At 41.6% G+C, this 12,894-nt stretch overlaps 1 long non-coding RNA gene across 1 annotated transcript in view; it reads left to right on the forward strand.

The window, feature by feature from the left end:
* The window catches only part of LOC114486473 (uncharacterized), a 116,929-nt gene that overhangs the window by 15,278 nt on the left and 88,757 nt on the right, over positions 1 to 12,894 (forward strand). Inside the window, exon 2 of the long non-coding RNA XR_003680277.2 lies at positions 7,000 to 7,127. This is a non-coding gene — a long non-coding RNA (uncharacterized lncRNA). The remainder of the gene's footprint in view (positions 1 to 6,999; positions 7,128 to 12,894) is intronic.

A 12,894-nucleotide genomic window follows, 5' to 3' on the forward strand; every position in this document is an offset into this window, starting at 1 on the left:
CGTACCGCAAAAAAAAAAAAAAAAAAAACAAAAAAAAAAACAAGGTGCTCTGAGGTATTTCAAAATGGTTCCTCCGCCTCCCAACGCCCTGCAGAAGCCCAAGGGGATTTGTCTTCAGTGTTTACTGTGGGAATCTGGTTGAGCTCCGGGGGGTAAATCTCACAATATTGTTGGGGCCCCCCATGACTGGGTCCCTTAGGAATTTTTAATTCGCAGACTTGTCTGCACTGAGACTCCAGCAATTCATTGATTACAATTCAGGTTTTCCTACCCCAGCACTGGTTCCCACAGTGGCTTCTGCTTGTGAGTCCTGATTCTTTCAAGCCACAACTCTTTGTATTCGCCTGTCTCCAATCTTGGTGGCAACAGTTGGCCTGTTAACTGCTCTCTCTTATGGATCCAAGAATAGTTGTTGACTTTCAGTATCTTCAGTATTTTACTTGTTATTAAGAGGGAGTGGCAACTTCCAAGCTTCTCTCATGCGGAGCCAGAGATGGGGGTGTAAAGAATGAATGCATTAAAATTTATGACTCACATTTCCATTAATAGATTTTAAAACAAATGAAGAAATCCATATAAGTCTATAGTCTGTTTAACTGTTTTGTACCAGTGTTAATTTCTTGGTTTTGGTAATGTACTACAGTTAATGTAAGATGTTATCAATGCAGGAAACTTGATGAAGGGTTCACAGGAACTCTGTACTATATTTTACAACTTCTTGAGTATCTGTAACTATTTAAAAATAAAGTTCTTGTAAGTAAATGAAACTAGAAAAAGCATTTGCAACACAAGCAGGAAAAAAGAATCAAAGCTTTGATATATAAAAAGCTTACCAATCAATAAAAAATACATCCTAGCAGAAAAGTAGGCAAAAGGCATAAATAGGTATTTTGAAAATCATGGGTGGCTAAATTTATGAAAAGTTGTTCAAACTCACTCAGCCAAGAAACAGCAAACAGAAGACATCTCGCTTTCTATTTATCAGCCTGTTAATGATTAACAATGAACATAATAATACCAAACACTGCCAAGCATGTAGGTAATTGGGCACTCCGTCTACTGCTAGTAGAAGGGTAAGTTGGCACAATTTCATAGGAAGCCAATTTGATAACACACAAAGTCACAAAGAGTTGCAATTTCATATACAGGAGTTTATTTTTTATTTTTTATATTTTTTTTATTTTTTGCGGTACGCGGGCCTCTCACTGTTGTGGCCTCTCCCGTTGCGGAGCACAGGCTCCGGACGCGCAGGCCCAGCCGCTCCGCGGCATGTGGGATCTTCCCGGACCGGGGCACGAACCCGCGTCCCCTGCATCGGCAGGCGGACTCTCAACCACTGCGGCACCAGGGAAGCCCAGGAGTTTATTTTTAGGAAAATAGAATGTACACAAATATATCTATAAAAATGTTCATCAAGCACTATTTATAATAAAAATCTTAAGGAACAGTAATAGGAAAATGATTAGATAACTATAGCGGAATATCATCATTGTAGGAGAATATTAAATGGCATGGGGAAAAGATGCCAAGTGTAAAAAATCCAATTAAAAAACAATATGAAAGGATATGTACAGTATGATGCCAATTATACTTCCAAAGTTTATACGTAATGAAAAAAACATGGAAATAACAAAATAGCAATAATTGGATATCCTGGGGTAGTGGGATCCTGTATGATTTATTTTCTTCTTTGTGATCGTATTAGGTTTTCATCTTTTAATGTTGATCATGTATTTTATAAGCAGAGCAATAAATAAAACAGATCATAATAAAATCTGTTAACCAAATTTATTAAACTCCCATTATTCTAGGTGATACAGGAACAATACTCTTTTATAATTTTAAAGCTTATAATCTAAAGGATAAGCTAATATAAGATGGCAGGAACACCTAAACACATATATAATCTAGTACAGTTATTATAGGAGAGCTAAGAGGAAGTTTGTGTAAAGAAAAGAATGTGAACTTGGCAGTCAGTCAGATCTGGCCTTAAATCCTACCTTTAAAGATTTTTTAAAAATACTTATTTATTTATTTGGCTGCATCAGGTCTTAGTTGCAGTACGCGGGATCTTTTAGTTGCAGCATCCGGGATCTTTTTCGTTGCGGCATGTGGGATCTAGTTCCCTGACCAGGGATTGAACCCAGGCCCCTGGCATTGGGAGCATGGAGTCTTAACCACTGGACCACCAGGGAAGTCCCTTACCTTTAAAAATTAAAAAGAAGTTCAGTTTTCTCATCTAAGAATGGAGGTAATAATACTTACATCATCTGACCTATGATGAGAATTAAATGAAATAAGGTACAGAAGTGCCTGGTATACAGACTATGTTCAATAATTGTTAGTTTCCTTTCCTAAAGAGAGTTTTGGCAATAAAAGAAACATATCTTGAAAAGTTTGGAAAGAGAGAAATAAAAACACAGTGAAGACGTAAGCGGTCATAAGTTATCCAGACTGGAGTCAGATAGGGTGGGATGGATGTTGTGGGAGGGAGAAAGAAGGACACTAACAAAGACTGAAATGAAATGGAAGAGAGCTGCCCCCTGAGCTCACTAGAGCTTCTCTGGTTAGGAGGGGAGGGAGGGGGGATTATAGTAGAAAAGGAAAAGGGAAACTTGCTGAAATATTTATTGCTGTTCCACTGGAATTAAGCTTCTTGAGAGCAGGTACCTGTCTGTCTGGTTCACTCTTTTTTTTTTTCTTCCAGTTTTATTGAGATATAATTGACATACAGCACTAAGTGTAAGGTGTGCAGCCTAATGAGTTGACTTACCTACATCATGAAATGATTACCACAGTAAATTTAGTGAACATCCGCAATCTCATATAGATACAAAATTAAAGAAATAGGAAAAAAAATTGTTTCTTGTGATGGGAACTCAATATTTACTATCTTGACAACTTTCATATATAACATACAACAGTGTTCATTATATTTATTATGTACGTTACATCTCTAGCAGTTATTTATCTTATAGCTGGAATTTTGTACCTTTTGACCACCTTCATCCAGTTCCCCCTCATCCTGCCACCCACCTTTGGTAACCACAAATATGATCTCTTTTTCTGTGAGTTTGTTTGTTTTTGAAGAATAATTGACCTACAACACTGTGTCAGTTCCTATTACACAAAGTAGTGATGCAATATTTCTATACATTTCAAAATGATCACCACAGTAAGTCTAGTTACCGTATGTCGCCATACAAAGATGTGACATAGTCGTGACTATATTCCCCACAATGTACGTATCTATCAATCTATCTGATTATTTTAAGTTACTGATTTCTTAAGTTCAAACGATTTTAATAACGCTGCATTTTTACTCCTTCCCCACCAACTTTACTCTTTTGACGTCATATTTTAAATCTTTCTATTCTGTGTATCTCTCAGCTACTTATTCTGGATACAGATGATTTTTTTACTTTTGTCTTTTAACCCTCCTATTAGCTTTATACATGGCTGATTTATTACCTTTACTAGTAATATATTTGCCTTCACCAATGAGCTTTCTCCTTTCATAATTTTCATGTTTATAGGTGTGGGCCTTTTTTTTCTGCTTAGACAAGTCCATTTAACATTTCTTGTAAAGCTGGTTTGGTGATACTGAACTCTTTTAGCTTTTTCTTGTCTATAAAACTTTTGATCTCTCTATCAAATCTGAATGAAAGCCTTACAGGGTATTCCAGGTCTTTCCCTTTCATTACTTTAAATATATCATGACACTCCCTTCTGGCCTGTGGATTTTCTGTTGAAAAGTCAGCGGAGAGCCTATGGGAGTTCCCTTGTATGTAACTTGTTTCTTTTCCCTTGCTGCTTTTGATATTCTCTCTTTATCCTTCATTTTTGCCACTTTAATTACACCGTGTCTTGGTTTGTTTCTCTTTGGGTTGATCCTGTTTAGGACTCTCTGTGCTTTCTGGACCTGGATGTCTGTTTCCTTTCCTAGGTTTGGGAAGTTTTCAGCTATTATGTCTTTGAATATGTTCTCTGCCCCCTTTCTCTCTCTCTTCTCCTTCTGGGACTCCTTTAATGCAAATGTTAGTATGCTTGATGTTGTCTCAGAGGTCTCAAACTCTCCTCATTTCTTTTTATTCTTTTTTTCTGTTCAGTGATTTGCACTGCTCTGTCTTCCAGCTCATTGATCTGTTCCTCTGTATCATCTCGTCTACTGTTAATTCCTTCTTGTGCATTTTTCATTTCAGTTATTGTATTCTTCATTGCTGTTTTTATTTCTATGTCCCTGGTAGCTTGGTTACATTTACTGACCTTGGAGAAGTGGCCTTTTGGAGGAGATGTCCTTTATGTCCTAGCAGCACAGTCCCCTCTGGTCACCAGAGCTGTCTGCTCTAGGGGTGCCCCCTATTTGGGTTGTGTGGGTCCTTCTGTATGACAGCCTGACTACTGTGGGCAGTCTGGTAGGTGTAGCTGGCCCCCCGGTTTGGTTGGTTGCCAGGCACTGCCTTGTGCAGAGGCTGCCAGCCTGTCCAACACTGGTGGACAGGGTTGGGTCATGAGGCTACTGGCTGTGGGATCCGGCGTGTCCCGAAGCTGGTGTCGGCCTGCTGGTGAGTGCGGCCATATCCCAGCGTGACTGGTTGAGGGGTCGTGTTGTCCTGTAGCTGGTGCCGGCCTGCTGGTGTGTGCGCTGGGTCCCGGTGCGGCAGGCTGCAGGGCTGTGGTGGTCCTGGAGCTGGTGCCCACCCACTGGTGGGTGAGGCCAGATTCTTGGGCTTGTGCTGGCTCACTGGTATGTCCTGGGGTCTCTGGCTTCAGGGCCATGGGGGTCCTGGAGTCGGTGTTTTGACCCTCTCGTGGGTGGGGCTTGGGCCGGGGGTGACTTGAGGCTGGTGCATCCCCATTCGTGGCAGAGGCTGGTCCCGGGGCTAGTGCTGGCCCACTGAAGTACAGGTCTGGGTTCTGGGCCCCCTGGTGGACAGGGCCGGGTCCCAGGGTGACTGTGGGCTCAGAGGGCCTTACAGCAGCAGACCTGCTGGTAGGTGGGGCTGTGTCTCCACCCAGCTAGTTGCTTGGCCTGAGTCATCCCAGTACTAGTGCCAATAGGCTGGTGGACAGGGCCAGGTTCCAGTGCTAATAAACCAGAGGAAGGATTCCGAAGTGGTGCTTGCCAGCACTAGTGTCCCCGTGGTAGAATGAGCCCCCCCAAATGGCGATTGCCAGTCTGTGTTCCCAGGGGGAGCTGCAGTCACCTCCTGCCTCTCCGGGAGGCTCTCCAAGATCAGCAGGTGGGTCTGACCCAGAATCCTTTCAAATGACGGCTTCTGCCCTGGGTCCCGGCGCGGGTGAGATTTTGTGTGCACCCTTTAAGAATGGGGTCTCTATTTCCCACAACCCTCTTGTGCTCGCAGAAGAAAGCCCCGCTGGCCTTCATAGCCAAATGTGGTGGCAGCTTGTCTTCCCAGTGCAGGACGCGTAGGCTGGGGAGCCGATGTGGGGCTCAGACCCCTCACTCCTTGGGGAGAACCTCTGCAATTGTAATTATCCTCTCATGTGTAGGTTGCCCGCCTGGGAGTATGGGTCTTGATTATACTGCAACTCCGCCCCTCCTACCTGTCTAGTTGTGGTTCCTTCTTTATGTCTTTAGTTGTAGAAGATCTTTTCTGCTAGTCTTCTGGCTTTTCTCATCAGTAGTTCCTCTGTAAATAGTTGTAATTTTGGTGTGCCCACGGGAGCAGGTGAGCTCAGGGTTCTTTCTACTCTGCCATCTTGGCCACTCCCTGTCTTGTTGACTCTTGCTATCCCAGTTTCCAGAACAGTGTAAGGCATGTGGTAGCTACTCACTGAATATTTATGGAGTGAATAAATGTTCAGTTGTAATATTTATTTAGGTGAAATGTTTATTCATACAACTTCCAAAGAGCATACCGAACAGAAGCCTCCCTTTAGTGCGTTAGAAGTTTATTCCTTTAACTCTCTGATTGTAATAGGTTTACCAAATGCCTACATGTGCCCTAATGTAGGACTTGACAGTAACGAGTAACAAGGGGACCTGTGTCCTCAAGCAGTGGTGTGCTGGAGCCAGTTAGCATTTCCTTGTGAGAGTCAACTGTTTAAATTTCAGGAGGTTTTTGAAAGCCGGTTGTTAAGCAGAGCCATTGTAAAAAAATTAAATTGTATGACTTTACTAAAACCAATAAATTATATTGTACATAAAGTTAATAAACCCTCAATACTTATTACTTCCCAGTTTATTTACAACATTTTACTATCACTGACACTTTTGAGGTTCTTTATTCTGTTGTATCTGAGTAGTAGAAATACTGTATATTAAGTGCTGCTGTTTCTTTCGTCCCAACTTTATGATAACTGAGGACATGTTGGTGGCTTGAATTTGTTCATGGTGGAAGTATTTATACCACAGGAGTTGATAAACACTGTAAATCAGGGTGTTTTCCTGGGAGAATCCATTTTAAAACATTACCAGAACACCACTGCTCTCAAAAAAAGAGTACATTCCATGCATAGAGACCCATAGAAGGGAACCTAGTTTGTGGGGTTTTATGGCCAGGTGGGCAGAAAAACGTGGCTAATTAGGGGTTCCCCATGTATAGCAAGGCTTGAACCACTATATGAGGCTAAGAGATAAGGCTTCAGTCACCGAACAAGGGGGACCAGGAACAGCAGAAAGAAGCGGGGGGAATCAAAGTGGCAACCCATTCCTGAGACCTGATACATAGGGCAAGGGGGGCTTCTCCCAAGGCTGTAAGCTGGATGCCAGTGGTTGCCCCTGGGCCACCAGATCCTAGGGTATGGGGGTCAGCAAAGGGCCTTGGGAAGTCCCATTGGTCAGCATCAGAGTACATGGAAGAATGTCTAATATGAAGCCCCTCTAAGTATACATGGATTTATGTACTTGTGTCCATATGTGTGTACGTGCATATATATGTATATATGCATGTATGTATGCATTTGTATGTATGTTGTGGGAAGAATGGAGGTGAGGCTATTTAAATGCTTCTTGTATCTTGCCTTAATTCCTAGAGGAACTGAAGTCTGAGTCTTTGAACGCCACGTGGGAACAAAGATGGTTGACTCAGCTGTGTGGTGTGAGAATGAAGATGAGTTCATGTAGCTGTGACCTCTGCGGAGGCAGAAGGCGAGGAACTAAGGTAGGTGGATGCAACCTAGAGACCGGCAGCCCATGGGTGGAATCCAGTTCCTGTATTCGACTCCCACAGTCAATTCTCTTATGCCATCACTTTCAGAACCTTTTCTTGCCAGTGACCTGTGTTCTTTGTTTCCAGATTGAGTGGGACTTTCTCTTTCTTTGTGACTAGTACATCCTGATAAATGTACAAATTTATCAGTAGACAGTCTGCATTTCATGACTCATTTTCTCTCTTTCACAACGTGATAAATCACCGTGGTTAATAAGGGCTGATAGACTAGGTTCTGTATTTCTGTAAATACAAGGCTAGTACTAAACAGTGGAGGGCCAGCTGATGGCACTGGTTTTTCTACAGGTTTTGGACTTAGATTGATGTGATTTTGAGTCCCAGCTCTTCATTTTTATTGTGTGACTTCATTGCCCTCTCTAAGCCGCAGTTTCCTTGTCTATAAAATGGTGATAATAGTACCTTACCCATTAAATGATACAATGCATATTAAACAACTACCATAGTGCCTGGCATATAGAAAGCACTCAAAAGTTTTAAAATTATTTTTATGGATTTAATCTTAATGTAATGATTCTACATTGTTACATGCTACAATCTGTATGTGTGCGTGTGACCATAAATATGTTTTATGACTGGAAATGGGAAAGAATGTTTGTGGATGTAAGAGCAGAATAGTTATTGCCCAGCTGACACATTCCATTTTCTGGTTTGTTTCACGCAAGATAATATCTCTGAGATGTATCCATATTGTTGCCGTATCAGAAGTTTTCTCCTTTTTATCTGCTGAGTAGTATTCAATTGTATAAGCAAACCACAGTTTATTCACCTGTGCAGAGACGTTTGGGTTATTCCCAGTTTAGGACTATTATGAGTCAGTTTGCTATGAACATCCTTGTGTAAGTCCTTTTGTGCATATATGTTTTCATTTTTATTGGGTAAATACCTAAGAAATGGAATTGTGGGGTCATTGTGTAGATTATGTTTAACTTTATAAGAAACTGCCGCACCCATTTCCAAAGGAGTCATACCACTTAACACCCCGCCAGCAACTTATTTGTGTTCTGATTGCTTCACGTGTTTAGCAACTTTGGTAATGTTATCTTTTTGCTTTTATCCATTCTACTGGGTGTGTAGTTATCTCATGGTGCTTTAATTTACGTTTCTCTGGTGACTAATGATGTTAAGTATTTTGTCTTCTGCACTGATTTGGTGTCCTCAAACGAGAATGACAATAATGTAAAATCAAACACATCAACTGTGTAAAATACCTCCTACAAGCAATTTGCTTATCGATTCACTTTTATTCCCACCCCAGTTAAAGTGTTACTGTATATATACCTTGAGGACATATGTAAGTTTCTGTCTCTTCCATGCATTGTTTGTTTTTTCATTATTTAGCTAGATTTAGTACAAAGTAACTGTTCTCTGGGTAAAATCTCCCTGATTATTTATACGATAATCATGAAATGGTGCTTTTCAGCTTACTTATTGCTCCATATTTGGAGGCATTCCTTTCTTTAGGAGAATTCAAAGTCTCTTTGATGTTGATATTCACAAAAATCTTTGTGAAATGGATGGGAAGCACTGGGAGAAGAAACCAGAATTCCAGAAGGCGAGGTGACTTAGCCCAAATCTCAAAGCGAACTGGTGAAATGCAGACTGTAACTTGAATGACAGTCATCAGATATGTCATTAGACGTACCACAATCCAGCAAACCAAGGTACCTCTCCTTAGGGGGTCAGACTGATAAAGGCTTCAAATAAAGTCCAATCGCTTCATCTGCTCATGTGAAGCTAATATCGTTTTCCCCTAAATCTTTCAGAACTAAAAAGTTATCACGAGGTGTGCCATGTACAGTCCCCATGGATTTGTAAAGAAAAACAGAGTCATTCTGCCCCATGGAAAAAGATACGTGAGAATGCAGTAATGCAGGAAACAAAAGTTTCAAGGAGCAATACGCAGAAATCTCTTATCCTCTTGTATACACATAAATATTTTCAAATACGAAGACTCTGTGTTTTGAGAAAAACAACAAAGAAAAGGATAGGGCGTCTAGCAGTAAAGAAATAAAACACACCAGTGTTCCAGGTTGGTTTTTACTGTATCTGAAAATACTGCATATTTAAAGAGTCACTCTGAAGGAATATGTCTGATGTTTAACAAATATGCCAGAATTCACACACCCAAATATGGTGCTTTTTTTCCCTCAAAGTAGTCATCTCGGGATATTTATACACTTATTTCAATGTCACTTTGTCACTGGTAAAAACATTTTTGGAATTGCTATTTTGGAATTGACTTGAAAGCCTTAGGAGCATTCTTTTGAATGTCTTCAGGATCCTGTGGCTCCTTAAGAAAGCAAGCTTCAAATACTCTCTCGCCATTTGACTGCTTTAAGTCGCACACTCCTTATTCTGGTCTCTTCTAACTCCACATCCTCAACCAATTCTGATCCTCCTAGTTTTTGAATTTATTACTTAATCTCACATTTGCATCTCATTTTGTAATTTAGACGCGACAGCGAGCTCAGTCTTAGCTGTAACCTTCACTCCTTTCCCTGAGCACGCTCTTGACCTGTCTTCTGCCTAAGGCGCTATGGGCAGCTCTAGGTGGAAACCCTCTTTGTCCAGCCTGACTCCAGGAACAATTCTCCCGCCCACCCCCAGGACACATGACCACACACCCAATGCATCCATCATCCCCGGAACGGTGGCTAAAGACTCGGTGGCAGTGACCCTCGTCATCTAAGGGCAAAATTAATTTGTTAAAATGGCCTCCGGTCATTTGGTACCAATGACTGATATGCAGGGAATGACACGTCAGCTCAAGCTGCATAAGGAAAATAAGGGTCGAAAAGTGGCTGTAAAGTGGAGAGACTAGAGTTGTCCCATGGCTCTGAGTGCTGCATTGAATCCCTCCCCATAGTCTAGGGGATGCTGCCTGCATGGCAGCGTGGGCTCATCTGTTGCTCCCACTACAGTTGGGTCAGCTCAGGCTCTGCTCCACATCTTCTTCTTCCTGGGACCCACGCTTCTGGGCCTTGTCTCTTGATGGAGGAAAATGCGACATAGCGAACCACACACTCGCAAATATTTTGGGTACCAACCTAGAGTTGGAATAAACACACCGGCTTGCCATAGTTGGTTGAAGGGAAAACTCATTTAGATTTATTTCAGAAGGCTAGATTTTTACTGGTTTTGTTTTAAATATCTTTATTGCTTGGAGGGCACTTCTGTTCCTATCTCCAGCAACTTTGAAATATTCACACTGTAGAAGGAAAAGTTATGTAACAGTAAATAAAAACGCCAACAATAAAAATACATTAATGTTTTCTTTAGGATAGTACATTTTTATAGTGGCATTTATCAACTTATATGCCTCGTTGCATTTTACCTGAATTGATAGGAACACAAGTTATATTTTCCAAGTGCAGGAAAACAAATTATCCCAAATATAGAAATGAGGAAACTGACTATGTCTGTGTGTTGGTTCACAGTCTTCGGAGTCTCCCAGGAGGAAATCTGAACCTGGACATGGAGCGTAGGGAGAGAACAAAGAAAGAGGCAGACCCCTCCAGACTGGTAGGTGGCAGCTTTCACAAGCAAGGGCACTTACAACCAGGCTTGTCTCGGGCAGCTGCAAGATGAGTAGATCTCTGCCCCCACCAGCCAGAGTCTTAGGAGTTTACATAGAGCCTTAGTGGGGTTCAGTCACATGTACTGTCCAGATGGTCTCAACACCACTTCACTCTCTCAAGGTTGCGTCCTTGAAATGGCCCCAGCTATAGGAACGGGGGGGCAGAATGTACTGAATACATTCCCAGCACAGGAGGGTGAGAAGCCTCTGATTGCCTGAGTCCCTCCAGCTCACAGGTCAGCCACCAAGTCACATCCTCTTCCTGACTTGTTTTCAACACTGTGGTCGCCGCTTACGCGCAAAGATGACCTCTTTGTGGGATCCTGGATCCTATGCTGGGGTAAGTCAAAATCCAGTGCATGGTTTGCAATATTTCTCACGCCAGCTTCCCCTGAAGAAGCTGACATAAAACCCAAAGAAAACCACCTAATTCATAAAAACACTAAGATCCTAGTGCCAGGATTTCGGCTAATGCCTCAGAAAATCAGATAGTTCTCCGAGCATGTGTGGGAAAGGGGCAACCCTGAGAATTTATGGGGAGGGCAGGGCAGGGCAGCCTAGGCAGGAGAGGGTCGGGGAGCCCGGGCAGCAGGGGCCTTGTCTTCATCAGCAAGGCTGCCACAGACCCACAAGGAGGGAGAGAACAGTGAAGGCAGGAAGTTGTATTGCGTTCTGTTTTCTCTCTACACGCTGAGCTCGGGGTTCCTGACATGCAGGCGAGAGGATGGAAAGGGCACGCTGTCAAAGCTCCATCATCGCAATCCTACAAAGGAAACAGATTTTAAAAGCCGTGAGAAGGATTTATGACTTCAGGGACATTTGTGAGTCCTTTTATTAGCCTAGTACATCACTTTCCTCCCATCTTTATGCTGACAACACTCCTTAGCCCTTCCCTGGATTTCTTGTCAAACTGGGCAAGTATATAAAATGAACAGAGCAGAGCTGCAGGAAAGGGCTGATTGATTCCCGTGTGTGCCTCCACATTAAGAAGCAACTGTATTCTGTTAAGAGGTTCTCTTATGCAGGCTTCCAGTGAGGGAATCTCGGATTGTTTCTGACAACTCTGTGTTTTTAAAGAGTTTTATTTTTTCTTACAAGGGTCTTCCTGAGAGCATAAATCAACATGTAAAGAGAAGAGCATGCTAGCCTAAACAGTTTCACAGAAGTTATTTGAAAGTTTCGAGAGGGCTCTAATGAATGTGGCTGGCCCATCACAGTGAGTGAATGGTGCAGGCCCTTCCTTTCAAACCATCTATGTAGCTGGCTTTGCATTTCTACTAACTTTATGAACGTGAAGTTCACAAGGGACAGCTCGCACGTTATCTCCTCTATAAAGCCTTTTTTTTTTTTTATTGAAGTATAGTCGACTTATAATATTGTGTTAGTTTCAGGTGTACAGCAAAGTGATTCAGTTATACATATATATGTATATATTTCTTTTTTCAATTCTTTTCCATTATTGTTTATTACAAGATATTGAATATAGTTCCCTATGCTATACAGTAAATCCTTGTTGCTTATCTATTTTATATAAAGTAGTGTGCATCTGTTAATCCCATACTCCCAATTTATCCCTCCCCCCCTCACCCTTTCCCCTTTGGTAACCATTAGTTTGTTTTCCATGTCCATGAGTCAGTTTCCATTTTGTAAATAAGTTCAGTTGTACTGTTTTTTAGATTCCACATATAAGTGATATCATATGATATTTGTCTTTCTCTGTGTGACTTACTTCACTCAGTACGATAATCTCTAGGTCCATTCATGTTGCTGCAAATTACATTATTTTATTCTTTTTTTATGGCTGAGTAATAGTCCATTGTATATATGTACCACATCTTCTTTATCCATTCATCTGTCGATGGACACTTAGGTTGCTTCCATGTCTTGGCTATTGTAAACAGTGCTGCAGTGAATGTTGGGGTGCACATATCTTTTCAAATTAGAGCTTGTAAAGCCTTTCTTGATTTCTCCAAGATTGAATTAATTCTCTATATTCCAACAACAAAAACAACAGTGAAATTAATAGTGGCAAAAATGTAATGAGCATTTACATGTTCTATAGGCTTTATTCTACACGTGACTCACTGATTCTCTACAACAACCGTGTGATGTCTGCCTGTT

The sequence above is a fragment of the Physeter macrocephalus genome, chromosome 6 (genome assembly GCF_002837175.3).
Source record: "Physeter macrocephalus isolate SW-GA chromosome 6, ASM283717v5, whole genome shotgun sequence".
NCBI lineage: Eukaryota > Metazoa > Chordata > Mammalia > Artiodactyla > Physeteridae > Physeter > Physeter macrocephalus.